This window comes from Equus caballus, chromosome 6 (assembly GCF_041296265.1).
Source record: "Equus caballus isolate H_3958 breed thoroughbred chromosome 6, TB-T2T, whole genome shotgun sequence".
In the NCBI taxonomy this organism is placed as follows: domain Eukaryota; kingdom Metazoa; phylum Chordata; class Mammalia; order Perissodactyla; family Equidae; genus Equus; species Equus caballus.
In genome coordinates this window covers 249,136-275,479 of record NC_091689.1, presented here as the reverse complement: position 1 = coordinate 275,479, position 26,344 = coordinate 249,136, and the positions used below count along the sequence as shown (strand labels likewise).

At 38.4% G+C, this 26,344-nt stretch overlaps 1 protein-coding gene across 18 annotated transcripts in view; it reads right to left on the bottom strand.

Annotated features, from left to right (window-relative positions):
* The window catches only part of MAP2 (microtubule associated protein 2), a 301,478-nt gene that overhangs the window by 223,348 nt on the left and 51,786 nt on the right, over window positions 1–26,344 (bottom strand). For all 18 annotated transcript variants that reach the window (XM_070270406.1, XM_070270377.1, XM_070270401.1 and 15 more), the window contains exon 2: window positions 1,929–1,978. The gene's annotated coding sequence lies outside the window, so the exon portion shown is untranslated. The remainder of the gene's footprint in view (window positions 1–1,928; window positions 1,979–26,344) is intronic.

Below are 26,344 nucleotides of genomic sequence, written 5' to 3'. Positions count from 1 at the left end.
ACAAAATTTAATTTAACTATGTTTTCATTCTCAGTTGGAAAAAAAACACACAATACCAGTTGTGCTGAAGCACACATACCCGAGTGGATGACAACCCGGCAACACAAGAGGTTTACACACATTTCCATTGCTATATACACTTTACATATTTTAATCAATATATTTACTTTGGAATATGTAAGTCAGCCTGACTTTTCACAATTAGACCAAATACACAAATTAGGTTCACAATCCCACAAAAGAAACTCTCCATATGGAAGATAGGTAGAGGATTAAGGAAGGTTTTTGTGTATTACTCTTACAGTTATTTTTTCTTTAACAAAATCTTTTCTTTTCTTTTTTGTATGTTTCTTTAGTTTTCTTTTCCTTTCTGAAAAGGGGCCAAAATGAGATGAGATTTCAAGTTGCCATGTTGACCATACCAACCATAAAACAAAAATCCGAAAGGGAAGAGGACAAAATACAATTTACTTTTAATTAAAATGAAAAATAAATTCAAACTTAACTCTGTGCATTGAAAATATTCCTGACTCAAAAATTTCTACTTTGCCAAAAATCTCATCCTACTTGTAATTTCTGCTCCACAGATGGGTAGGGGCTGGCAAGGAAAGAAGAGTAGCAAAAAGTTCAAAAAGTCTTACAAGAAATTCCATGTTTAAATGTGTGCAAGTTTGCATAGAATATACTGAGGAGTGAATATAAAAAGAAGCCAGGTTAAGTGTCATCAATAAATTCAACTCCAAACTATATAAACACATAATAAAATAATACAGTTTACAAATGGAGACTTTTAACTATCTTTTGTGTAGACATTTTACTTTTTTTCCTTAAGTTGCTAATTAGAGTAGGCATGATTCCAACATATTCTATTTGCTACAATCTATGCAGATTTCAAGGATAGGAAAGCACAGTTTGTACATGAAAAAGAGAACTACTACTAGTTGTGAGTGAGTGTGTGTGTGTGTGTGTGTGTGTGAGTGTGTGTGTGTGTGTGTGTGTGTGTGTGTGTGTGTTGCATAGGGGGTGGAAGAACGAGGTCAGAACTGAGGCCAGAAAAGGTATATATTTACTGAGTGCCTGCTATGTGTTAGGCACTGCAATTTGATGGGTAAATATGGACTTTAAGGCTAAATGCCTGATTGATGTAAGTGTAAATGAAAGGCCATTGTTTTCTTTATGTTAATTATTAATGAAAAGCCTATACAAAAAGTTCAGCAACACCTGGCAGTTTGCTCTTCCATGATCAACAAAAGCCCTCATTTCATTCAGGGTTTAGTTTTTTATTTTGTTTTAAAATCTGAATACATGTTCTAGAGAAGAAAATAGAAGGGACAAATGAAATTCCCAGCCTATTTACATAAGTGCTCTCTTAGGCTCTGTTATTATCTAAACTCAGTTAAGCTGGTTTTGAATCTCCCATAAAACCAGTTAAGGAGAAAACAGAACAAAAGGAGTGACATCTTAAAACTCTGCTAATTAACTGAAATTTGCAATTGATAAACAATCTTTCAACTCTACCATCCTTCAGAAGCGTAGCTACCAGACTGTGGACTTCAAAAGTGTATTCCTGCAAATTCAGCAGGTGACTGTTCTTTAAAATGTTAGCCAGCCTTACGAAGAAGTCATTCATTTGATACGTGTTTATTAAATAAATGAATTAGAATTGGCTCTTTTTATTTAATCAAAATTCAGCTAGTAAGACAGGTAAAATAAATGAAACACTCAATAAAGAAACTATACTGACTACGAAAACAAACATGCTCAGCAAAACGTGTCTGTAAGCGCCCCAAGCCTGAATATCCATTCTCACTAAGTTTCAGCTGCCTCCCACACTCTGCAGGAGGTGCTTTGACCCAGCCGTCCCCGGCCCCCGATGCCTCTATTTCATTCCACAGTTTATTTATAATCAATATAAACACACCACCAACCTTGATTCCGGCCAGCAGTCACAAGAGACTTTGGATCAGATCAATAAAATCTGAAAGATAAACAGAAAAACATCTTGTAAATTAAATCAATTGAATGAATCAGTCTTTTATTTTACTAAGGAGGAAGATGGCATTAAGTTGCTTGGTTCCTTGCACCATAAAATTTACCAGATGACAACATATCCATTTACAAGGAGGGTTATACAGTTATAAAACTTTAAACTTAAAATTATTTTCTAGATCTCATTTAAAAACATGTATTAGATGCCCAAATTAGATCCTACTTTTATTTTCAGCAGCTTGTTTAAAGAACAATTCTTATATTCTATAACATCAACCAAAAAATTTAACAAATTCTGTATTCAATATACTACCATTTCTCTTGAAAGATGTTTAATTAAAAAATAAAAGTGATGCATTTGGAGCCTTAATCAGATTTAATATCCACAGAGAGTCTGTAGATTTTCAGCTCAGAATCGACAATCCGTTCAAAGGCAACAAAAGTCAAACCAGACAATTCCAATGGCGACCTATCAACCTTCCATCACTTTCTTATGGCTGAGGTTTGTGGCTAAATGACGCTGAGAAGCACGATGTCAAATGGAAGTAACAAAGAAGGACACCAAGGACAAAAGCAGGCCCCAAACTGCTGTGCCAAAAGGCAGCCTGTCCTCTGGAGTAAGTAAAGAAGATCACGCTAAAAAAACGTGAGGAACTTGCTGCGAGGAGTAGCTGTGGCTACCTCTCTGATTAAAAACAAGTTAGGTTCTAGAAGTGTGTTTGTTAGTTAACTGGTTAGGAGTTAGAATTTGTTCCACATGATATTGTTAGAAACGGTTCATTAGGGAGCATCTTGTCAAGATGGCGGCGTAGGCAGACTCTGAACTCATCTCCTCCCACCAACACAACCAGGTTACAACTATTTTTGGAAAAATTACCCTGGAGAGAAAACTGAAAACTGGAAAAAAGAACCCCCACAACAAGGGACAGTCCTGACTAAGGCGGAAGAGGCAGAAATTCCTGCTGGAGAGGAAAAAAGCCACCTTTGGGAGCAGCGGAGCTTCTCGGCTGGCCTGGCGGGAGCCACCCTAAGGTCCACAGCCCTCCCTGGAGGAGTGAGGTCCGGAGTGGGGACGATACTGCTATGAGCATCCTTCAGGCTCAGCCCAACTGAGATGGGAGTCTCACTGTCTGGCTTTGCTGGCTATTAACTGCAGCGAGGACACCCCCAGAAAAGCTACTGGCCGAAAGCCAAAAAGACCTAGGTCTTAAAGGACCCACGCACAAACTCACTCATTGCAGCAACCTAAAATCACCAGAGAGAAGGCTGACAGTCCTTTGGTGAAACGAGACTCACCTGGTGGGCTCTGGGGGCATCTTGGTGAGAGGAGGGACCTCTCTGGAGACTGAGACATTGGTGGGGGCCATTGTTCTGAACTGGTCCAGGCATGCTGACACAGACCCCAGTGGGTGCCATTGAGATTCATCCCTTCGCCTGTTAGCCCAGGGGTCTGCCACACACACTAGAGCACAGATTTGATCCAGTTCAGCCAGGGCAGGCAACCTGCCCTAGGGACTGGCCCCACCTAACAGCAAGCCCCAGGCTACTTGTGGGCCTGCATTGACTGGGTGCCTTGATCCTCTACAGGGAGGCAAGGGTGTCTGCCTCTGTGGGGCAGGGCCTGTGTGAGGACCAGGTGAACTGTGGGGGGCACTGGTGGAGAGGTGGGGGCCTCGGCAGTGGGGCGTCAGGGTACGCTCCAGGGGGTTGAGAAGTTTGCAGTGACCAGGACTGTGTTGAGGTGTGTGTGGTCCTGTGGGGAGGTGAGGCTTATCAGCAGCAGCAGACCTGTGCTTCACAAATAGCCATAAAAAGGATTAGCCCCACCTTCCAAAGCCTCAAACAATTGGGTGCTCCCATACCTAGGGCCAGCCCCACTCAGCTGCACTCCTAAGAGAACTGACAACAGCCTTGTAGGCCTGAGGCCTATAGCAACTATAAGGCTCTGAGCCTAGCAACCAGCTACACTGGGTATCTATCCAATTAAGAGGAAAACTGCAATAGGAGTGAGCTGATAGACTTTGTAGCTAATGGTGCTGAGGCTCCCCAAACCGGATTTACAAACAGCTGGCCAGGGAAGGAAAGACTAGACTCCCTGGGTACCTGCAGTGGGAGCAACACTGACACAGCAGAAGGACAGAAGTAGCCCACAAAGGGGTCACTCCTGAATTTTCTGGACTGGTGACGAGAGGGAAGCACACTGCTGGGCCTCATAAGGCATCTCATACATGAGGCCACTTCTCCAAGATCAGGAGACATAGCCGACTCACCTAATACATAGAAATAAGCACAGAGAAAGAGGCACAATGAGGAGACAAAGGAATACTTGCCAAACAAGGGAACAGGATAAAACCCCAGAGAAAGGACTAAATGAAATAGAAACAAGCAACCTACTCAACAAAGAGTTCAAACAAAATATCACAAGGATGCTCACAGATATTGGGAGAAGACTGCACAAACACAGTTCATCAGCAAAGAAATGGAAGATATTTTAAAAAAATCAGAAATGAAGAATACAATACTGGAAGTGAGAAATTCACTAGAGGGACTCAATAGCAGAGTAGAGGATGCACAAGAACAGATCAGCAAGCTAGATGAAAGACTAGAGGAAATCACCCACGCAGAACAGAATAAAGAAAAAAGAATTAGAATGAGAACAGTCTAAGGGAACTCTGGGACAATATCAAGTGTACTAACATTTGGATTATAGGTGTCCCAGAAGGAGAAGAGAGAGACAAAGGGGCAGAAAATTTATTTGAAGAAATAATAGATGAAAATTTTCCTAATCTGAAGAAGGAAACAGACATCCAAGTTCAGAAAGCACAGAGAGCTCCAAACAAGATAAGCCCAAGGAGGCCCATACCAAGACATATTATAATTAAAATGTCCAAAATTAAAGACAAAGAGAGAACCCTAAAAGCAGCAAGAGAAAGGCCCCAAGTGACCTACAGGCCGAGACCCTACAGGCGAGAAGAAAACGGCACAACATATTTAAAGTGCTAAAAGGAAAAAGCCTACAGCCAAGAATACTCTATCCATCAAGGCTGTCATGCAGATTGGAAGGAGAGAGAAAGAGCTTCCCAGCCAAGCAAAAATTAAAGGAGTTTATCACCAAGAAACCAGTTCTACAAGAAATGCTGCAGGGACTTATTTAAGTGAGAAAGCAATGACCACAAATAGAGATAAAAAAAAATTATTATCAAAAAAACAAAACAATAAAAAACAACAGGCAATAAAATCACTTATAAAGGTAAAAATATAGTAAAGCTAGCACATTAACTACCTGTGAAGATAATATGAAGGTTAAAAGACAAATGTACTAAAATCACCTATTTCAATAAGAGGGTAATGGATGGATGCACACTAAACAAGAGACTGTATATGATTTGAAAAACATAAAATGTGGAAGGAGAGGAGTGAAAAAGTAGAGCTTTTAGAAAGAGGTCAAGCTAAAGAGTCTATCAACTTGATATAGACTGCTATATACATAGAATATTAAATAGGATCCTCATGGTAATCACAAATCAGAAACATATAATAAGCAAGCAAAAAAGTAAGATAAAAGAAATCAAACGTATTACTCAAGATAGCCATCAAACCACAAGGGAACAGAGCAAGAGAAAAAGACAAGAACAGAGAAGAACTACTAAAACACCCAGAAAAAAAAAGTAACAAAATGGCAATAAATACATACTTATCAATAGCTACTTTAAATGTCAATGGACCAAATGCTCCACTCAAATGCCATAGGGTGGCTAATTGGATAAAAAAACAAGACCCATGTATATGCTGCACACAAGAGACACACTTCAGACCTAAAGACACTCACAAACTGAAAGTGAAAGGATGGAAAAAGATATTCCATGCAAATGGCAAAGAAAAGAAAGCAGAGGAGCAATATTTATATCAGACAAAATAGACTTTAAAACAAAAACTGTAACAAGAGACAAAGACAGGCACTACATAATGATAAAGGGAACAATCCAACAAGAAAATGTAACATTTGTAAATATCTATGCACCCAACATAGGAGCAACTAAATGTATAAAGCAATTATTAACAGACATAAAAGGAGAAATAGACAGTAACACAATAATAGTAAGAGACTTTAACACTCCATTTACACCAATGGATAGATCATCCAAAGAGAAGATCAATAAGGAAACATTGGCCTTAAGGGACACATTAGGCCAGATGGACTTAGTAGATATATACAGAACATTCCATCCAAAAACCACAGAATACACATTCTTTTGAAATGCACATGGAACATTCTCCAGGATTGATCACATATTAGGCCACAAAACAAGTCTCAATAAATTTAAGAAGATCGAAATAATATGATGCATCTTTTCTGACCACAAAGGTATGAAACTAGAAATCAACTACAGGAAGAAAACCAGAAAAGCCATAAAAATGTGGAGATTAAACAAAATGCTACTGAACAATGATTGGGTCAATGAAGAAATCAAAGGAGAAATCAAAAAATTCCTGGAGACAAATGAAAATGAGAATACAACATGCCAAAATCTGTGGGATACAGCAGAAGCAGTTCTAAGGGGGAAGTTTATAGCAATTCAGGCCTACCTCAACAAAGAAGAAAAATCCCAAATACACAATCTAAAAGTGCATCTAAAGGTATTGGAAAAGAACAACAAACAAGCCCAAAATCAGCCGAAGAAAGGAAAAAATAAAAATCAGAGCAGAAATAAATGAAATAGAGACTAAAAAAACAATAGAAAAAATTAATGAAACCAAGAGATGGTTCTTTGAAAAGATAAACAAAATGACAAACCCTTAGCTAGACTCACCAAGAAAAAAGAGAGAAGGCTCAAATAAATAAAATCAGAAATGAAAGAGGAGAAATTACAATGGACACCTCAGAAATACAAAAGATAATAAGAGAATACTATGAAAAGCTATACGCCAACAAATTGAATAATCTAGAAGAAATGGATAAATTCTTAGAAACATACAACCTTCCAAAACTGGACCAAGAAAATGTAGAAAATTTGAATAGACCGATCACCAGTAAGGAGATCGAAACAGCAATCAAAAACCTCCCAAAAAATAAAAGTCCAGGACCAGATGGCTTCCCTGGTGAATTCTACCAAACATTCAAAGAGGACTTAATACCTATCCTTCTCAAACTCTTCCAAAAAACTGAAGAGGAGGGGAGCCTTCCTAACTCATTCTACAAAGCAAACATTATCCTGATACTGGAACCAAACAAGGACAACACAAAAAAAGAAAATTACAGGCCAATATCACTGATGAACATCGACGCAAACATCCTCAACAAAACACTAGCAAATCGAATACAATACATTAAAAAGATCATACATCATGATGAAGTGGGTTCATTCCAGGGATGCAGGGTTGGTTCAACATTTGCAAATCTATCAACGTGATACACCACATTAACAAAATGAAGAATAAAAATCACATGATCATCTCAATAGATGCAGAGAAAGTATTTGACAAGATACAACATCGATTTATGATAAAAACTCTAAATAAAATGGTATAAAAGGAAAATACCTCAACATAATAAAGGCCATATATGACAAACCCACAGCAAATATTCTCAATGGAGAAAAACTGAAAGCTATCCCTCTAAGAACAGGAACCAGACAAGGATGCCCACTGCCATCACTCTTATTTAACATAGTATTGGAAGTCCTAGCCAGAGCAATCAGGCAAGAAAAAGAAATAAAAGGGATCCACATTGGAAAAGAAGAAGTGAAACTACCACTCTTTGCAGACGACATGATTTTATATCTAGAAAACCCTAAAAGATCCACTAAAAAACTTTTAGAAACAATAAAAGAATACAGTCAAGTCACAGGATACAAAATCAATGTACAAAAATCGGTTGCGTTTCTATACACTAACAACAAAGTAGCAGAAAGAGAAATTAAGAATACAATCCCATTTACAACTGCAACACAAAGAATAAAATACCTAGGAATAAACTTAACCAAAGAGGTGAAAGATCTGTACACTGAAAACTATAAAACATTGCTGAAAGAAATCGAAGAAGACACAAAGAAATGGAAAGATATTCTGTGCTCTTGGATTGGAAGAATTAACAGAGTTAAAATGTCCATACTTTCTAAAGCAATCTACAGATTCAATGCAATCCCTATCAAAGTTCCAACAACATTTTTCACAGAAATAGAACAAAGATCTTAAAATTAATATGGAACAACAAAAGACCCCAAATAGCCAAAGGATTCCCGAGAAAAAAGAACAAAGCTGGAGATATCACACTCCCTGATTTCAAAATATACTAAAAAGCCATAGTAACCAAAACAGCATGGTACTGGCACAAAAAGAGACACACAGATCAATGGAACAGAATCGAGAGCCTGGAAATAAACCCACACATTTATGGACAGCTAATATTTGACAAGGGAGCCAAGAGCATACGATGGAGAAAGGAGAGTCTCTTCAATAAATGGTGTTGGGGAAACTGGACAACCACAAACAAAGGAATGAAAGTAGACCATTATCTTACACCATGCACAAAAATCAACTCAAAATGGATTAAAGGCTTGGATGTAAGACCTGAAACCATGAAACTTATAGAAGAAAACATAGGCAGTACGCTCTTTGACATTGGTCTGAGCAGCATATTTTCAACTACCATGTCTGACCGGACAATGGAAACAAAAGAAAAAATGAAGAAATGGGACTACATCAAAGTAAAAAGCTTCTGCACAGCAAAGGAAACCATCAACACAATGCACAGACAACCTAACAATTAGGAGAAGATATTTGCAAACCATGTATCAGATAAGGGGTTAATATCCAAAATATACAAAGAACTCATACAGCTCAACCACAAAAAAACCAACAACTCAAGTAAACAATGGGCAAAAGATCTGAACAGAGATTTCTCCAAAGAAGATATATGGATGGCCAACAGGCATATGAAAAGATGCTCAACATCATTAGCTATCAGGGAAATGTAAATCAAAACTACAATGAGGTATCACCTCACTCCAGTCAGAATGCCTATAATTAACAAGACAGGAAACAACAAATGTTGGAGAGAATGTGGAGAGGTGAGAAACCTTGTACACTGCTGGTGGAAGTGCAAACTGGTGCAGCCACTATGGAAAGCAGTATGGAGTATCCTCAGAAAATTAAGAATAGATCGACTGCATGATCCAGCTATCCCACTGCTGGGTATTTATCCAAAGAACTCAAATTGAAAATGCAAAGGCATAGAGATACCTGCACCCCTTTGTTCACTGCAGCATTATACACAATAGCCAAGATTTGGAAGCAACCTAGGTCCCCATCAAGGGACGAATGAATAAAGAAGATGTGGTATTTATACACAATGGAATACTACTCAGCCATAAGAAATGATGATATCCGGCCATTTGTGACAACATGGATGGACCTTGAGGGTATTATGCTGAGTGAAATAAGCCAGAGGGAGAACATCAAATACTGTATGATCTCACTCATAAGCAGAAGATAAAAACATCGACAAACAAACATATAGCAACGGAGACAGATTGGTGGTTACCATAGGGGAAGGGGGGGAGGGCAAAAGGGGTGATTAGGCTCACATGTGAAGAGATGGACTATAATTAGTTTTTCAGTGGTGAACATGATGTAATCTATGCAGAATTTGGAATATATTATGTACATTCAAAAGCTATATAATGTTATAATCCAATGTTACTGCAATTAAAATTAATTAATTTTTTAAAAAAAGGTTCATTATTAGATTCCTAGGTTAAATCCAAAAGCTAAATTAACCTAAAATAGTAATTATTTAGTGAAAAGAATAGTCTAAAATAATATTCATATATTCCAGTGAGATGTGCTAATTAGCTTAACTGTAGTAATCATTTCACTATGTATATGTATACCTTAAATATATACAATTTTTATTGAAAAACAATATAAAGGAAATACTAGTAAACAAAAAAAATACGATTGGAAATGAAATTCTTGATTTTTATTCTTAAGGGCAGGTGCTTAAGAAAAGTGACCTTTATCATACAAGAATGAAATGACAGGTAGATAAACCTGTGGAGATTAAAAAAAAACGACTTGGAGGCATTTTGAGGGACTTTTAAGATTAATGGCTTTGGTATGCCTACCTGACTTTATTTGACTCTGATACAAATATTATTCTTCTGCTATAAAGCCAATAGTTCCCAAACTCTGTGTCATGGTACCCCAAGACATGACAGTAAATTCAGAGAATGGTAAAATATTTTCAATATATGAAAACACACAGCAACATCCACCAGGCACCACACAAACTACTAGCCTGAAGAAGTTCACAGTTTCAATATTAGATCATGCTACATTCCTTTCAATGATGCCATAGTTTACAAAGTCGGGTTTTTAATGGTGTTTGTGATATAAAAGCAAATAGTGCATGAAAACCAATGTGGAATAGGAAATGAGGATGACAATGTGCAATCTGACTTCCAGGTTGGAGGGCTAGGCAGTACCCAACAGGCACACACATTCCATTAAAGTAATTATGAGTTGCTAAGTATAAATCAAAATGATTTTTTCTTTCAATTTATGTGTATTATTTCTTCAAAAGGCCACTAAGTTGTTAAGACATAAATTCTTACTGTACTAATTAAATGGAACTGTGAGGTACTTCTTTCGGCCTAGGAATGCCATGAAAAAAATTACCAAGAACTCAGAATGCCATAAACTGAGAAAGTCTGGGACATTCTCTATTAAGCACAGTTTTTTGTTTTACTTCATTTTTGATCCACAAATTTAAAGAAAAGAGAAAGCAGAGAATTAGAAAAAAAAAAAACAAGTAAAGGAGAGAGAAGGAAAAGGAGAGGAAGAAAAATATTTTCCTAAAATAAGAGGGAAAATACTAGGAGAGTGGCAAGGACAGTGGTTCAACACACTGAGTGACTGTGTGTGTGTGACTGTGTGTGCATGTACATGTGCATGTGTGAGTGTGCTACTGTGTGTGCAAGAGGTGGCCAAAATAGTGCATGTGAACACGAGGGGATGAAAGACAAAGAACAAGCGGTGGGCACCCTGCACATCCGTCCATGGCAGCCATGCTGGTTCCCAGTCATCATCTAAGAAAAGGCGGTGCCCTGGCCGCCTGGCGCCGGGAGAGGCAACGCAGAGCTGCACACTTGCTGGAAGCAGCGTGAAGCCTCACGTTACCATCTGAGCACAGCCACTTCCTGCTAGCAGCTCTTCAGCGGACTAATCAGTATCCTGATATAACATGGATTGGATTTTATCTTTTCTACATGTACTTTCAAATATATACTTTCATAGTAAAAGCAAAATACTCATGGAGTTTTTCAGAAGTCTGGCTTTCTGAACACGACCCTTGGTTGCTTGCTGTGTTCCATAATGTGACTGGAGAGACATTCCACCCTACCCCCAGCACTGTCCCCCCAAGCCAGCCCCATCTCCAAAAACCCCTAGTTTATTTTCTTTTCAACACAGCACAAGTCAAATACAAACTTTATCTATAATACGAATGCTCTTTTAGCTACGCCAACCTTGTATCTGAACCCATAGGCTGAGCAAGGTGTCCAGCACACGGAAGAACATCAATAAACGTTCGTTAAACGAATGAAGGTACTTAGTGTTGTACTTTTCCTGACACTTTGTCAAATCGAAAGAGCTGAAAATTCTCCTTTTAGCAGAAATGAGAAAAAAAAATCCCATCCTTGCCCCACCTGACTTGCATAGAAAATATTTAACAGAAACAAAGTTCCCGGGGAGAAATGGTGTTCATTTTTGACCTGGCAGACTCACCGTCTCCTGGGGTTTTTGTTAGTTGGCTTTTCTTAGCTTTAAGGGGAGCACTTCCATTCAGTGCCAAGAGCAGCTGCTTTGTAAATAATTCTCTAGACCTTTTTTTTTTCTCGCACAACCCAGTTATTGAGCAAACAGGCATAGAATAGTAAAGATTTATGTTGCCCTAAGGCTCAATCCTCACTGTGAACATCTGCCATTTCAAACACACAGGTCAAGACTTTTGTGTAGAATTTTGATAAACAATGCCCTAAGCGTAACTCAAATGATATTCTTTTCAATCAGATTCAGCAGCTGCTCCCAGGCAGCTTAACTTTAAAATGCTGATATTAAAAGCACCATTTCTCCATCCTCTGAGTGTCTTTCTCCACCCCAACATAGGGGAAATGTCAGAAAATAATTTTGAGAGTTAATTTGCTAAAGCTTTTTTTTTCTCTGTTGCCAGCGAGAAATGATCTCACGCCTTCATATTACAAATCTTATTGTGATGGTCAGATCAAATGTCAAACCCTATATTAACAAGTATGCCTGTTTACAGCCCATGAGGAATAAAAATTAAAAATAGCACACATATTTTAGCTATTAGATTATCAAAGCCAATTGTCAATTGAAAAGCCACCTTTCACGCTTCGGACTTCAACCTTGTTAAAGTTACATGTTTGGGTCTCAATTTCCAGAAACTGTTCCTGCTTGAGTAACGGCTAAGTTACTGCTGGAGTCTCACTTTACAGAGACAAATGTAGCAAATATTGCAGTTGCAAGACACATTAAAAATCAATTCTACTTTTTAAAATAAATTTAAGCGCTTTTTATTTGTTTATGATTCTATTTTTAAAATACAGCGCAAGTTTTTTTTAATATATATACAGAATTGTTTAGTATTTCAGGGATCAGAAGGTCTTTGCCATCAAAGAGCTTACTTAGAATCTAGTGGGATAGGGGCGGTTATAAAAAGCCAAAGACAAAAGGTCATGATACAAAGAAATGCCAGCAAAGAGCCAGGGAAAACAAAGAAGGAGAATTCTTCTGTTACATAGATAAGGCTCCACAGAGGAGGGGCATTTGAGTTGGGCTTGAGGGAGGCGAAGGATTTTGAGAGGGAGCGATGGAATGGGAAGGAGACCAGCTCAGACAATGGACTCAGCAGAAACAAAGTAATGAAGGAAGCAAAGCCCAGGAGATGTTTGGAAAAACACCCACCATCCTCCCTGGCTGGGGTCTAATGCGCAAGAAGAGCAAGAATTGGTTGAAAGGCTAGGTTGGGTGTGTATAGGGAGTAATGACCTTGAACAACAATCTAAGGAGGCTTTATAACTAAATCTATTTAATTTTGTATGCTAAAGTGAACCACTAAACATTTTAAATTCAAGAACAGCACAATTAGGAAATCTAATCTGGCAACACTATGTAGATTGGATCAAAGAAGAGGAGAGAGTAAAGAAAACTAGACCATTAGGTGGCTCCTTCAGAAGTCCAAGTGAAAGTTAATGAAAAGTCGAATCAGGTAGAGCCAGTGTCAAAGCGAAGGAGCAAGAGGCCCTGCGTGCAGAAGGAGCGTCTCGGTCCACGAGGCCTGCCTAACAAAACACCAGAGCTAGGGGGACTGAAACGATTGAAATGTACTTTTGCACAGTTCTGGAGGCCGGAAGTCTGTGATCAGGGTGACAGCCTGGTCGGGTTCTGGCAAGAGCCTTCTTCCTGGCTTGTCGACAGCTGCCTTCTCGTGGCCTCACATGGCCACTGTGGAACGAGACGCCCACCTCTGTGACCTTATTTGACGTCGAGTCCGTCCTCCAAGCCCTATCTCCAAGTACAGCCCCCTCAGGGCTCAGCGCTTCAAGAGATGGGCGTCGAGGGGACACAGTTCAGTCTGCAGCAGCGTGTCTAACCCGTGGGACTGGAGGATTGGTTGGATATGAAAGAGGGGACAGAAAAAAGGAGTCAAGGGAATTCTGAGAGTTTGAGACACATAGACCCCGGAAAGATGGTGTCATTCTTAGAAATGGAAAACTAAAGGAAGATCAGGTTGCTGAGCAAGATTGGAGAGTGACAGCCTTTTTTAGATACATTAAGTTTGAGTTTCTGGCAGGATAATCAAGGGAAGACAATCATCAGAGAACTAACCTATTCATAGAGGCTATGATTTTATGTGACATGCAAAAATCTCACTTAAAAGAAAAATGAATGAACATTGTGGTGATATAATTAGGTTAAAATATATCAATACAGAATCAAAAGTGTACATCTGTATTCCAAGTCATGAATTAGGTTGTCCAGCCAGCCCACACTGTTGTATATTTAATCACACTCTGCCTTCATAGGCAGGTATTACACTAACAGCGCACGAGCCACGTGCAAGCCTATGTTGTTCTAGTGCAGTCACATCCTGCCTGTCCAGACCGTGGGCTGCTCTGGGTCAGTAAGCCAGCAAATCGGTGTTTGTATCTCAAGCACTTAATGTGGTACATGGCACAGAGTCAGGGATCTATAAATGTGGAATGAATCACTCACCGGAAAAAGAGGCTGAGTCACCGGCACGCCAACTAATTTCACCTCTAGACTTTGTGTTATTCATATAAAACAACATCGTAGGAAGCCAGGCACTGGGTATTGCTCTGAATGGAATGTTCTGTACAGTGACATGTTTGCTGTAGCTGCTGTAATAATGGTTGGAAATAGAAGTTAAGGCTAAAGAGGACCAGTTCCATGCTGAGAAATTGCATCTAATTCCCCTGTCTACCATCACAACACAGGGACAAAATGACCAGGTGATTGCAGCAACTAGAAACAGTAATAAGCACCCATTTAAAGTGAGGAACTTTCAAATGCCTCAATCATGGAATTTGTTTATGAAATCTACAGTATCGTATAGTTTAGTCTAATATAAAAACTGTATAGCAAGTGATCATTAGGTGTTTAATATAACCCAGACATTGTACAAAGGATGTCACATGCATTACTGATTTAATCCTCACAGGACCAATAAAGCAGATGTCATTATTATTCCCAGGAGGAAACTAAGCTTATAACAATTAAGTATCCAATGCCTACGGATAAAGATTCCTAATCATTTGCTATCACACAAATGTCACTAATTAAGGCAAAGAAATGATAAGAGAAGTCAGAGATAAGATAAAATAAATACATATAGTTGATATATGGCCTGTGTATAGTTATATATTTTTTTCATCTTTTGTTTTTAAGTTAGGACACTGATAGTTTTTCCCAACTGTGTGATTCCTTAAGGAATTCTGGCATATTCAAATTCAGGTAGGAACAATAAGGATAAGTATGCTTTGGAAACACTATAAGAAAACAAATAACAAATTTTTGAAATGGAAAGAGCCAGTCTCCTATAGTTCTTTCTCTAAGTATTTTCAGTGGGACAAACTTTTTGGAAGATGGCGGTATTTATTTTTTAGGAAACCTTTTGCTGACACTACCTTAAAGGTCTAAGGCAAAAAGACCTTACCTGTTCTCGTCCAAGGTTCTTTTGTGTTTTCTTCTTTGCAATTTTTATTTTACCTATGGTGGGCATATAAACAGTTTAAGTAGTTGACCTATTCAAGGCCTATGATGAAAAACAGCAGTAAGTATGAATTATCTGAGAGCTAAAATGTATCTGAATAATGCCGTACTTATTCTGATAATGAGATAGTACGGTTGAGTGATGATGGAATCAGCAGAAGCCAATAAGCTTATTTTTAGCAGCAGGAAAACTTATCTGCTCACTCAAATCATTAGTCTTTAAAATCCAAGGTTTCCTTTGAAAAGGTTTTATAGTAAAGTGAGTGCGTTATTAATTATTTGTTCACAATCTTTAACGGAGCATCTTCTCATTAATACTTGGATTTAAAACTGAGATTTGAAAAGATGTGGGATACAGAGGAGGCGCTCACAGAGCAGACAGTATGTTTCTCAGGTCTAATACCAGGATGTTTTTTAAGATTAATGTCACAACCTAGATTTTCCCCAAGTCGGAAAGCACGAGTTCTCCTAGGCCTACCAAAAGGTCATTTTCTCCTCCTACTGAAACCTGAATTTCTAAAGAATGTACAGCTATGGGCAATCCTTAAACAAAACAGTAAATCTGTTTCCCAAAGCTCTAATTTCCTGAAAACTCTCATAAGTCACCAACAAGCCAAATGGGAGCATTCTACACATTTCTGGACCCACTTCTCTGAGTCAGAGGCTTTCTCCTGAGTGAATGTAGGTGTATTTAACTCCTACATATGTTATAACTCATTTCCAGCATAATTTAATTAATTTAATAAAAAATTGCAAATCCCCAACAAATCCCCAAATTGACTTCAGAACTACTTATCACAAAGAATATTTTCATCCATTTTAATATTCTTGTTGCATTTCATGTTATACAAGGGACCAAATAAGAAGTTAGAATTTATACATAACAATAGGAAATCCTATGTCTGGAACAAATGTAGCTGCAGCAAAAGTGAGGGTTTCCTTTAAGCCTAAAAGCATTAATGTAGGAAACAGATCTGCTCTTACCACACGTTAAATATTAAGGACTTCCTCAGACTCCACCATCCCTCAATTATACTAACCCAGGATTAAACATTTAATTTTCCCCAAAGTAGCACTGGACCAAAAAGCATTATAGCGGAATTAAAATAGCTTAAATTAACTGTATCTCTCCCTATAATTCACAGCTACGCAGTCCTATACCTATACATTTTTTTCAATCATTTATTTAAAATTATACAGAAAATGTTACAAATGGTGGTTAAATTCCTAATCCTGTCTGTTTCGTCCTTAGGAGAACTTAAGTATTGCTGAAGCTAGAGAGAATGTTGACGCCTATGATCCAAGACACAGCTCTGCCACTGCTTGACTGCAAGAACGTTTCCCCGAGCAAACAGCGTACACTTGGGAGTTAGTTGTTCTTTCTTTTAACTAATGGGTTTTGAATAAATGCTTCAAGGCAGCACTCTTCTAGCGAATGGGATATAATGCTGGCCAACAAGTCATCATCAAGGTTCCTGCCCTTCCGTTGCTTGCATTCCTTTGTGGGCACACAAAGTCATAAGAAGGTGCTGACTGTTAAGAGGAAAGTCAAGCAGGGTAGAAACGAGGGAATGAATGGTCGTTGCGAGCTTTCTCCATGCCCAATTTCAGCAGCAAGAAGTAGAAGCAGAAATGACATTTATCACAGCAAGAAAGCTAGACCCTCACCCACTGCCCTCTCAGAGGGGAACATTTCAACCAGCAGATCTTTGACCTACAACTGTCCTTAAGCTAGAAAGTGCAAACGTAACACATTCATGTGGATTCTGAAAGTACACAAAGAGTGCCGTTTTGGAGCTAGAGTGGGGTTTTAGTAGTAGTGTTGGTGTCAACACTAAAACCAACGTCTTACATCGGTAGGATTCTAAGTTCTTTCACACATATAATCTTGCTTAATCCTGTAAACCAAGATACCTCTGCTGACGTAGATTTCGTTGGCTCTAACTCATTATCAGGCATTACACCTGCTTCCCAAATGAAAATAATCTCTAGTAATGGGCTAGCCTCCACTGTCAGCTTGCCAAAGTGTTGAACGTCACGTAAGAAAGAAAATAATCAAGAGACAAAGGAAAGCGAATGACCTAACTTTTGATATCCTCATGCAACGAGATATTTCCAAATAATAACATGGGCTTCATTTCCAAGCTTTTGACAGAACAGCAACAAAAAAAGAAGTTACAAAAGGTGGGCTTTATTCTTGTTTTGGCCAGGCACACAATTATTTACACTACACCCCTGGTTTAATTCCTGTTGGTACACACATCTTCGATCAGCCAGCAGAGAGAGAAATAAACTTTGACGGCAGTCAGGCAACACCTATATGCTGCCTCATGTGACTCACATGAAGACAGCTGACATCAGCCTGTACAGCAGGTCACCTTGTCACTTTGGGGAGCACTCAGAGCATGATGGACCCGGAGCCACAGCAGAGTAACTATGTACACTCTTCAGCAGCAGAGGACGTCAACAGCCCTCTCCGTGTCTGTAATGAGGAACCCAATTACCAGCTTCTGTTGTGTGTGACACATTCTCAGTCATGCTGCACAATTGCCATTGTGTTTCCATCTGCCACTTTCAGTGTGCTTTTGGGAACAGAGCTAGAAGATTTAAGTTCTTTCACAAGAATTTTTCTTAGCTATAGCTTATAGCTGACAGAGGACATTTAAATAATTGAGGAGGTTATTTTCTAGCCAATCCCAAATCAAGAAGGCCAAGTTGCTAAAAAGGCAGAGTGAAAACACAAAATAAGTATTTCCTGACTTGTGGTAATTCGTGCCCAAGCAAATTTATTGAGAAAGATAAGATTCAGTATAATGATGTATCAGAAACGACCCTGACTTGCTGATACTGAACCGTAAACTGTGGACCAGGCATCAGGAAACGCCCACGGCTGCAAGAAGGTGCTTCCTACCGCACGGGGGGAAGCCGCCTCACTGTTTCCACAGTCAACACAAAAGGCAGCCGCAAGAGCTAACATCATTTTATCCCCAAATGCAGACAATTTTTTCTTTATATCATCCTTAGGAGGATTAGAGGGTATAAGGGCTCTTACTCTCATTTTTCAAAAAGAGAATCAAGATTCAGGAGATTAAAAGAATGTCCCAAGTTCGTCTAAATCATCAGAAATACAATGAGGTCCAGCACCACGTTTCCTATGGGGTGATAACCTGATAAAGCTAAGGGAGCTGGCAGAAAATGCTGCCTAATCAATCTTCTGGAAGGGCTCTCAGGCCTCTACAAAAATCTCTCCCAGCTGTCGCCCACCTTTGCAGGCTCCACGCATTCTATCCAATCTTCCCTTGATGAAAGGATGGATGGAAGGAAGCACCATGTGCTCTAAGGCAAAACACGCTGATGTGACTTGGACATTTTTCAAAAGATTACTACAAATTCTGGCATTGCTGCAAAGCCATTGAACAGCGAATTAGGAAACTTTGGCCTCAAATTTCGAAACTCATTTTTTTCTTGTATTTAAACAGGAACATAATAGGTAGACTATACCAACAAAACACAGTAAGTAATTTCAAGAATTAACTCTTTTTCCTCAAAGGATAAATGTGCCATTGAATCTTGGTACCAGACAGAGCTTGGTACAAAGAATCTTAGTAATAAAATCAACATTAAAACAAGGTACACTTTTGGGGCTGGCCCCATGGCTGAGTGGTTAAGTTTTCGCACTCCGCTTCGGTGGCCCAGGGTTTCACTGGTTCGGATCCTGGGTGTGGACATGGCACCGCTCATCAGGCCATGCTGAGGCGGTGTCCCACATTGCACAACCAGAGGCGCTCACAACTAGAATCTACAACTATGTACTGGGGCGGGGCTTTAGGGAGGAGAAGAAGAAGAAAAAGAAAAAGAAGATTGGCAATAGATGTTAGCTCAGGTGCCAATATTAAAAAAAAACAAGGTAAACTTGTAATGCTGGAATTTTTCTCTTCTTTTAGATTTATCCCACTTTTCTGTATTTTTAAGATTTTTCTTTTAGATTTATGCCACTTTTCTGTATTTTTAAGTTTTCTTTAAAGAATATGCATTATATCCAGCAATAAAAAATATAAGCAAAAATAATTTTTATAAAATATTTTTCTCTGAGGTTACAGTACAAAATTCATGCATTAAGAAAAATATTCTGAAAACAGAATTTCAGATTGTGTTTATAATCATTAGTGTGGTATCAATAATTCAGATTTAACAAAGCTATAAGGACACTTTTATGACTTGATTCCTAAATACAGTGCTTTGTTAACAGGCAACTTTGTGCTTCTGCTTCTAAGCTCTAAAATAAGGATCCTAAACCCACTCCTACTTAATTGATAGGGCAATTAAAGCAATAACAAGATCACAATCATAGGAATAACTAGATAATTACCACCTGCTTAAGGTGGTACTATTTCCGTAAAACCAGGTGATGATTCTGAAAAGGTAGATAGTTCATTTTAATAACCATCATGTGGTATTAGTATCCAAATTTTATTACTATGAATATTTTTTAATCTTATAGAAACAAACAAATTCAAGTTGGCTGGTATGATAGAAACAGGCTGTGTGTTTGAATCCTACAATTTTCTTATCGGTTATTGTTTAAATACATCTGAGGAGCCTCAGACTTCTCATCTTTAGAATGGGGATAATAATACCTATTTCTCAGAGTCTTTTAAGGATTAAATGAGCTAATGTATGTTCAGAGCATCTCAGAAAGTCTGGCATATACTAGGGGCTCCATCAATGAATTTTCTTCATTCCATAACATGCTTGTGCAAATCTGCTTACATCTTGTGACCGATGCTTATCTTTACTAATAATATATTCAAATACTGCCACATGCGTCAAATGAGAAATGGCTGACCTAGGTTTTGTTAAGCTGACTTTGATAAACTAACGTACAAACGCTGAAGTCAATGAAGCTGACATTGGCTTTCTGATGGTGACATTAATTATTTTACTTAACATAAGCCTTCAATACCCATGACTATTGTTTTTTTAATCAGTACAATTAATTTATTGACACATTCACTTACGCAAATACTTCTGTGCGTCTGCACTGTGCGAGGTTGGAGCTATGTGATCTACGAGACACGAGGCAGGCAGAGCACTCGCCTTCAAGGAGTTACAATTTAGTACGAGAGCTGAGACACCCGATCAATCTTTACAACGGAACTGCAAATACTAGTTTTCAGTTATGAATAGACGTGGCGTCAGCGCTGATTCCACTGCTGTCCTTGAGATTTTGGTCAAATTACTTAACCCCAGCTTTTCGTGTGTGTGTTCCCTTGTAAGGTGCTCTATTTTTTAAAAGAAGTTCCATGGGTCAAATAAGTTTATTCATATATATAAGAATACATTATTTTTGAAAAAATGAACAGGATTCTTATATAGTTTAACTCAGGAAAAATTGTAACATTGTAACTCTATATGAACAAGAAGTTCATGCAAACTAGCTGCCTTTTTATTTATATTCTATTGTGAGCTAGTAAATGCTTAATATCAAAACAGAGGATAGGTTCAGAACTAAAACATATCCAAATTCTATGTTCTGAATAAAAATTGACTATCGTATTTCCCTTTATTTTAGAAACTTAAAGGCAATCTGGCTTCATACTTAAGGGACCTAAGTCAGAGATTTTCATGTATATGTTGGTACAACACCTCCTCTTCCTTATTCTGGAGCTGAATTCATCTTGTTTTGTGGGAAATCAATTTTATATTGTTTAGATAAGGTTGACTACCCACAATCCTATCCTACCATGGCTTCAGCCACAGGACAGCACAGGTCAATTCACAGACTCCATTCTCTGGATACACTGGTTGCTTGAGAGATGGGAGTTCAGGAAAAGCTAGAATGGTGTGGACACCATGATGCAACGTCAAGACTTATGCCCCAGGTGTGGGAAGTGCTGTCAGTAGGGGATCCTCAGTGGCTGGGCCCCTTCATAGACTGCCTTCCCTTCCCTGGGTGGCCCACATCCAATAATGGATCCACACAGGGGTGTCAAGACCAGCCATCTTTGCCCAGAGGGAGGCAACCCTGAAAAGCTTCCTCTCATTGGAGGATGCTGTCATTGGGCCGGCATGGCAGCTCAATTTCTCCCTCTGCCCACTCCAGTTTCCTTCTCTTTTCCACAGGCATTGATCCCAACAGACATACTGTAAGGTAAATTCTGTCTCAGACTCAGCCTCACAGAAACCCTATTTGTGACACAGGCCAAAGGGAGTCTTCTCCAATACGTGAATGCTGCGTGAGCAAGGTCTGTTTTCTTCTAGCTTAACTCTATGTTACAATCATGTAAGCCTGAAGCTACCCTTATCCATATTTTCACCATGGAGAGAAAGCCTCAAGACAAACACAATACTTCAAGATGAAGCAGAACAGAGGGGAATGGAGAGATAATGAGAGAGTGAGGCAGGGAGGGAAGGAAGGAGAGAGTGAGAGAGAGAACAAGCGAGAGAGTAAGAACAAGACTGATGTGACAATTACACTGCAAAACCTGGATCCTGCCATCCCTGTACCAGTAGAACTCCTGGATATCTTTATTTTAAACTCCTTTGAGTTGACGTATTTATTTTCTATTTACAGGTGAAAGACCATGATTATTACAGATACATACTGATATCAAATCTTATCAACTTCAAATAACATGTGTTGACTAAGACACAGAGCAGGGCTATGCTTGGCCAATGCCTGCTCATGGACTACAATGGAAAGTATGTAATAAAGAAAAAAAAGCTTTAGATCTTCTTAATTGTAAGTTAGTTCTTTACACAAAAAAATGTGATTCCAACAATAAATAAAACAATGCTAGCTTGCAATCATATTTGAATATTTTGCCAGATAGCCACAGATTCAGCCCGCAACTCAACACTCTTCAAAATCAAATGCGTAAGAACAGAAAGTATACAATAGTCTTATTGTTCTTGTGTAAACTAGAATCTAGTGGTTTTCCTTAAACGGAATAAAAGGTTCCTGTTAATAAAGCCAACTGGTGATAGTAGAAGTGGAGTCTATGGATCTGGAAGTCCACATTATCACATTCCGAAGTTCCATTCTGACCTTCTCCTAAGATTCTCGTCTTCAGCAGAATATTATCGGGCTCTCCGTTTGACATAGTGATTGCCTACTGATTTTAAGTTTCCTCAACTGCTCTTTGTCACTGTGAGCCCTTCACTAAAGTCCATCAGCTATTTCAGTATATTCATTATTAGGTAAGGAATGGGGAGGAAAATTATGAAAAAGGTCAAATGCACCTTTAACCGTCACACTTTAATTAAATGTATATGACTTATTCAGGTGAAACCCAGGAAAAAGTAGCTGGAGTAAAACATGTTCATGAGTTCCACTTGTACAAAACTCATTTGGGCTTCCTACTGGCAACTCAATTTTATTTTGATGTATAATGTGAAAAAGGTTGGAATGTTCGATGATTACACCTGCTGAGGCTGGGAGAAGTTATAATTTACCAACTCTTTCGTAAAGATTTAATTAACAAACAGTAAAAATTTATTTGGCTGCTATTTTTTTTTTTGGTGATGGAACATTGAGAACTAAAATATTCTTTTATATAATGGGAAGTTATGTTATTTTCTATCTCAAGCTAGAAATCAGATACACTGTTTAATTACCAGAATCTCTGAATTTTTCTATAATTTGTTGGCTCCGAACTCTTATTACTCATTCATGTATCATGCCCTTGGCTCGGAGAACTCTCTGAAATCTGTATTATTACTTTAAGAGACAGGAACTAAGAAAGCAAATCTAACTACCATATTTTGAGCTTCATATTTTAAGCTCTTTTTACTGAGTCCTGGACAATAGATCAAAAAATTATCTTTATTGACATAGTTCATATCCATTTAAGCAAATAGTAACATGACTTAACGATATAATTACATTAACAAATAGTGTAAATGTCAACGTAGTTGCTGTAATGAAGTTTTACATACATTATCTATAGTATTAGTAACACTACTTCAGCAGATTCCTATGCCAATTTCAATGACAACCCACAGAATTCCTGCTTTTGTTAACTCAAATTAAATATAGAGCCTAATAAAAGCGAGAGATGTGTGTTTTTCGCAAAACTACTTCAAGAAAAAAATCACTTGCTTTTGTAACCTGAAAATGAATCAGCATAGGCTAGGACATCAGAAACTGATATTCATTTTCTTCATTATTCAGAACACTTTATTAATTGCTTCTCAATAAATAAAACTGCTTAAGTGAAGACAAGTCAATAAAACTGTGTGACTTGCTTCTCGGACAAGGGAAACAAAAGAAAGAATAATCAAGTGGGACTTCATAAGACTAAAGAGCTGTACAAGGCAAAGGAAAACAGGATTGAAACGAAAAGATAACCCACCAACTGGGAAAAAATATTTGCAAATCATATATCTGACAAAGGGTTAATCTCCATAACATATAAAGAACTCACACAACTCAACAACCAAAAATCAGAATAACCTGATCAAAAAATGGGCAGGGGATATGAACAGACATTTCTCGAAAGAAGATATACAGATGGCCACCATGCACATGAAAAGATGCTCAACATGACTGATCATCAGGTCAACGCAAATCAAAACTACACCTGTTAGAATGGCTATAATAACCAAGACAAAAAAAATAATAAATTTTGGAGAGGTTGTGGAGAAAAAGGAATCCTCATACACTGCTGGTGGGAATGCAAACTGGTGCAGCCACTATGGAAAACAGCATGGAGATTTCTAAAAAAACTAAAAATAGAAATACCATATGACCCAGCCATCCCACTACTGAGAATCTATCCAAAGAACTTGAAATCAGCAATTCAAAGAGACTTATGCATCCCTATGTTCATTGCAGCACTATTCACAATAGGCAACAAGTGGAAGCAACCAAAGTGCCTATGAAGGGATGAATGCATAAAGAAGATGTAGTATATATATATATGATGGAACACTACTCAGCCATAAAAAAGACAAGTCGTTCCATTCACAAGAACATGGACCTTAAGAGTATTATGTTAAGTGAAATAAGCCAGATAGAGAAAGACAAACAGTGTATGATTTCACTCATATGTGGAAAATAAACAAACACATGTATAAAGAGAACTATTTAGTGGCTGTCAGGGTGAATGGGAGTGGGGGGTGGGCACAAAGGGCGAAGAAGTGTACCTATAAGATGACTGACTAATAATGTACAACTGAAACTCCACAATGTTGTAAACTATCGTAACCTCAATAAAAAAACAAAACTGTGTGACTTGGTAAATGCTGGATACTTTTTTTTTTTTTAACAATTTCTGGGGTTTTTTTTTTTTTAACGCTTTTTGGTGAGGAGGATTGGCCCTGAGCTAACATCTGTTGCCAATCTTCCTCTTTTATTTTTCTCTCCAAAGCCCCAGTACACAGTTGTATATCTTAGTTGTAAGTCATTCTAGTTTTTTTATGTGGGATGCCACCACAGCACGGCTTAATGAGTGGTGCTAGGTCTGCACCCAGGATCCAAATTGGCGAACCCCAGGCCGCTGAAGCACAGCATGTGAACTTAACCACTCGGCCACAGGGATGGCTCGCTAGATTCTTCTTTACCAAGTTGTCTCAAACCCTGGAAGAGTCTATACAGCCTACTGAATTTCATCCCAGTTAGTTACAGGGAGGATATCCAGTCAAAATATGGGCAACTCCTTCAAATTTAAAACAAACATCCCAGAACATCATTAAGAAAAATTTATATTTAGAAAATTAAATATGGAGAAGAAATGAGAAACATAGTAATAAAGTCAAAATGCAGAACCTTACAGTGAATTGAAGACAGCAGCCACTGCAAGTTGGTGTTTTAATAATGTATATAAAGACCAGCAGAAACTAAATTATTTACACGTCCTGCCTGACGCACATTTGGAAAGTGATCTGAGCAATGAGGGTCGAAGTTGCTGTGATGTGCTGTGTGTCCAGGATGCAAGTCTCTTACCTTTCGTATTTCATATTTTTCTCAAGTGAAGTTTTTAAGTTGTATTTCAAACATCTAGAAACATTTTGAGGACCTCATAGGGCCAAACCTTTCATTCAATAAATAAGTTAATCCTTACTGAGTGTTCTATGCTGGGCGCTCTTCTAAATACGTTACGTGTATTAACTCGTAAGGTCCTTCTAAAAAACTTATGAGGTAGCTAATAGTATGGTCACCTCTCTTTTAAAGATAAGGTTCTTAGGCACCAAAGACCCTATGTAGGGACATGATCAGGAGCTGAATCGATGCTGTGTATTTCAGAAGCTGGGCTCCTAACCACTATACCTTACGTCCCTCCCTGACAGGTAACTGTAGCAGTAATGGCACGTTTACCACGATTTTTTGTTTGTTTTTTGTTCTCTTCTCCCCACACCTAGCTGATCTGAACCAGGCTCTACAAAACTTTAGCCAACCTAGTACCTCCCTAACGCAAAAGACAGAGAAATCTAGCAGTATTTTTAATGTTGAAACTTATGAAGGAGGGGAGAGGGTGGGGCAGGGGGGAGAAGGAAACAGAGACAGAGACAGACAAATATCCATTTAAACTCCACTTTGCTTTGGTTAGAGAATAACCTAATGCTCTTTTTTCCCCCACTGGTGCAACTGTGAAGGGTTTTAGGCATGGAACGAAAGTAAGGGAAAGACAAAACACCTGTGTCTTACTTTTTCTTCTGTTATTTTTTTTTTTTTTAATAGAGCCATACTTAAGTACTACAGGTTGGTTTCTTCATCTTTAGTTGTTCTGGTTGTCTCTTTTTTTTTGCATAACTTGTTTTGAAATCATTTAAGACCCCTTAAGAAGTGCAGCAGTGGCACAGGTTCTTGCATCCCTCTCATCCAGCAGCCCCAATTCCATCATTCATTTTTTGTACGAAAGAAAGAGAATGGATCACTTTGTTTCCAAATTTACCATCATAAAAGCAGAGAAAATAAAACTTGTGCAGAATGCATACCACTGGCCTGCAAGGTGGCTTCGCTGCACGACTCCTGAAGAAGCTCTGAGCTGATGTAGTCCAATCCTGGCCTTAAATGTTAAACCTGCTGGCAACCTGCGCT